This window comes from Cibotium barometz, chromosome 40, assembly GCF_041138505.1.
Source record: "Cibotium barometz isolate CiBa-2024 chromosome 40, ASM4113850v1, whole genome shotgun sequence".
NCBI classification, from domain to species: domain Eukaryota; kingdom Viridiplantae; phylum Streptophyta; class Polypodiopsida; order Cyatheales; family Cibotiaceae; genus Cibotium; species Cibotium barometz.
In genome coordinates, this window is record NC_141085.1 from 36,937,408 (window position 1) to 36,941,814 (window position 4,407).

Consider the following 4,407-nt stretch of genomic DNA (forward strand, 5'->3'; position numbering starts at 1 on the left):
CAATGATAATTGTACAAGTGAAACCTTATGATGTTGGAAGAAAGGAAGAGAGTTTTCAATTGCATCTCGTACAACATTGAAAGAAAACTACATAATTTTAAGTTTACATTATATATATTTCAAAGTTACAATGTCAAGCCACACTTTGTGATTACAACCGGATCAATTGAGATCTTCTTCTTCACAAAACTCTGCATGTAGGATCTCCTCAAGTAAATGTGGGGATAGGTGAAGGTTTCCCATCCATTTGGGGAGATTTAGCATTACAAACCATTCATATTCAATTCTCAAGGAGCCAAGCACCTACACGGTGAATCCAATGCAAATAATATTTTGGACATGTGGTTCAAGAACCAAAGAAAAAATCATGGTAGTCATCTTGATCTCCAAACAAACCATCACCAAGAACAAGATGAAGTATGTAATGTTTGTGTTGTCTTTTGACCAATCTCAAACCCACCCAAGCCATACAATCAAAGCAGAACTATTTTTTAACTCACTCAAACTTTGGGCAACACATGCCAACTCTCCAAGAAAACCAACTCACACTCCCCTTGACTCACTCACAAATGATTTTATAAAGTGATAAAAAGTTATATACTGATGGTGGCATGGGGATGTTACATCTTACGAACTCTCTCAAAAAGAACTGATGAGATGACAAAACAACACCACAGAATGTCCATAACACACAACAAAGTGACACAAAGATTGGGATTAGACTTGTTGACTTGCCATTACTATGACAAGGTTAGAATATTACTCCTCTTTAATAGTTTGATGGGTTCTCCAAAGTGGTAGAATACAGACAAGAAAAGAAGTATTTCCTCTCTTAAACCAACACACAACTATAGATAGCAATAATACCTTGAGATAGGTTCACCTTCTTTTGACTTCTGAGATCTCATTTATCAGCTTGGAAAAGCTTCAAAAAAATGTTAGATAGTAGCTCCACCTCTTCTTTCAATTCTCCTTGTATAAGCCTTCTAAAGATCAACTAGAAGCCCAAAGAAGATTGGGTAGGTCACTGAGATTCTAAAAGGCATCCTCTTCCACCTGACTCCACATAAATGGATCCCGTTGTGACTGGCCTTTTGCAAGGGGTAAACATATTCTGCAAGCATACAAAAGGATCTAGACAAATACCTGAGTTTTTGAACAAAACTCATAAGATCCTTGGTTGACCTTGGACTCTCCATTTGTAGTAAGCTCTCCCATTTTTCATGATTTGGGGCTATGCCATTTTCACTCACTTCATGACCCAAGAGTACAACTTCATCTCTTACTAACTTACATTTAGCTGGATTGAGTTGGGATCCATCTTCATCAAGTCGTTTAAACACACTGAGTCAAGCCTTTCCACATGTATCCACCTGTCACTGTAAACACAAAAGTCATCCATAAAAATTCTAACAAAAGATCCAAGGTAAACTGGCACATGGATCTTGTCTCTAGCCATCTTTGAAAACTAGCATATGCATTAAGAAGCCCAAAAGGCATAACCCTATAAAAAAATACCCCCATGGAGTGATAAAACTGGTCTTCTTTTGATCTTTTGGGGCTATCCTAATTTGAAAATAGCCAGTAAACCCATTATAGGCTGAGTATCTCTCAGGTCGTCCAATATCTCACCCTCGAAAGAAAGGGGATAATGATGTCTCTTCGCAACTACATTGAGAGGTTTGTAATCCACACACAAACTCTCCACTTGTTACCCTTTTTAGGCACAATGAATACAAGGGAAACCCATTTTGCATCATCAACATGGTATATGAAACCAGCTTGCAACAACTTAGTGAATTCTACCTCTAAAACCTGTTTTTGAATAGTCCACAATCTTCTCAACTTCTGAGCTACTGGATTTTCTCCTTCTTTCAAACTGAATCCTATGAACCACACTAGACCTACCTCTCATTTGACCGTAATCCTTGGGAAAAATCTTGGGATACTTGTCAAGCAATACTCCATACTACTCTCTTTCCTCACTAGTTAGACCACTAGCAAGCATCTCCACTAGTTCAGCTTTTGGAATGTTGGGCTTCTCACCTTGAGCACAAGGTTGTTCAGTCATATGATTAGGTATTTGCATTTCATGCATGTCTACTTCAAGCTACAAAAGACTTTGATCCAATCCTGAATCATCATCAATTTCATCTGGGACCTTGGAGAATAAGCATCATAATTATCAAGGGAGGTTGAATCAACTCCTACATCTAACTCCAACTTCTCTCCAGCTTCTAGAATCTTACCAGTCTTCAAATCATATCTTATCCTTTTCTCCTTAGTCCTATCAACAAACAAATGCAACCTCTATACCAATCCTTTTCTCCTTAGTCCTACCAACAAACAAATGCAACCTCTATACCAATCCTTTCTAGACTTCATAGTAATTAACCAAGGCCTCCCCAAAATGGTGGGGTATGCTCCAACCCCTGTTGGCATGGCATGCATATCAATGACCACTATGTCCAAGAACATTTAATTCCATTCCCTCAATCACGCCAAGACATGTCACCTTTGAACTATTGGCCATCTTTACACTGAAGATAGACTTGCCTATCACTCCCAATCCAAGATCATGCACAATTTCTTTAGTCATGACACATACCTCGGATCCACCATCCTGATAAACTTTACTCACCTTCCTACCATGAACCCAAACATCAAAAATAGGCAAAATGTTAAAAACCCTACTCAATTGAACCACATTAGCCTATGGCACCTTAAATTTTACTTGTCTAACTTTTGCAAGCTTGTGCCATTGTCTTCTTATATTGGAGTCCAATTGTAAAAGCTGAACATAGGTGATATCAGCCTTTTTGTACTTCACATCAGCCAAGAGAATATAAGGGGACTCCCCCTCACCCAACTGGAAATCATCCATGCCAATATTTCTTCTTCTAGCTCGCCTTTCCCTACTTGCTAGATTTTTGGTTGCTCCACGGTTGTCTTACTCTTCTCTCTCTTCTTCTTGGTTCTTGTTTCTTTACTTGTATCTTTATATTTGGACCCCTACATCCTTTTCGTCGTATTGGCCAACACATCAGCCTCATCTTCTTCTTCCTCAATGGCTTCAAGTACATTCACATTACCCAAAGGACCTTGAGGCTGTGCTTATCATTGCATTGACACCGGATTTCAATTACCTGCATCCCTATTGCCAACATCCCTATTATCTTCTGGCCTTTAAATGATAGGATACACACCTCTCGGCTCTCTCCTCAATTAAGGACATTGAGGAGCTATATGGGCCCTCTCTCCATAGTTGTAGCATTGGAAGTGCTCCATTTAATTCCTCAGTGGCCTTTCTCCTTGTGGGATTCTCACTTGGTTTTGAATGATCTGCATAGCAAGATTAAGATTTCCAATTTGCTCAGTCAATCTTTGAATCTCTTGATGCATACCATCTTGTCCTCTATTAAATGGCTCCACAATCCTTGGAGCCTGAGATTGAAAGAGGGGAAAAGGAAGAGGGGAAAAGAGCATAAGCATAACAGAAGGAAGAGGGGAAAAGAGATTGAAAGAGGGGGAAAAGAGATTGAAAGAGGGGAAAAAGAAGAGAAGGAAGAGGGGAAAATAGATCGAAAGAGGGGAAAAAGAAGAGAGGAAAAGAGCATAAGCGTAAGAGAAGGAAGAGGGAAAAAGAGCATAAGCATAAGAGAAAAAGAAAGAAAGCATATGCTTATGCTTATGCATGAGCATATGAGCATAAGAGAAAACAGAGAAAGCATAAGCTTGTGCTTATGCATGAGCATATGAGCATATGCTCATGCATAAGCATAAGCATAGGCAAATACATATGCTTATGAAAAGAGGAGAAAAAGAGAGGAAAAAAGAGAGTGGAAAATAAGAGGAGGAGGAGTTGGAGAAGCAACTTTTCAAAGGGATTGGATTGAGGAGACAAGCATAAGCCTACAAACAAGGAGAAAGAGGAGGAAGAGAATACCAAAAAGAGAAGAGGTGAGTCTTCTTTCTTTCACCAAATCTTATTTTTTGTCCTTAACCTCTGAAAATCAAGCATGAAAATTAGCACATAGCCTTAGCAATACAAGGAGAAACATGCTTCAACACTCACAAAGTGAAATCTCACAAAAAATGAACCTACATTGCTTAAAGACACACACTTTCTTGAAAAACTTCCTTTCACACAAGCAGAGAGGGAGAAGGGTGGAGAGGGAGCACAAGTGTTGGGAGAGGGACTGGTAGGGGTGATGAGCACAAGTGTTGGGAGAGGGATTGGTAGGGGTGATGACTGGTAGGGGTGATGAGTGGGGAATAGAGTGGAGTCACATGCAGTCCTCAAGGAACCAATCACCTCCATGATGAATTCAATGCAAACAATATTTCAGACACGTGGTTCAAGAACCAAAGACAAAATAATGGTAGTCGTCTTGATCTCCAAACAAA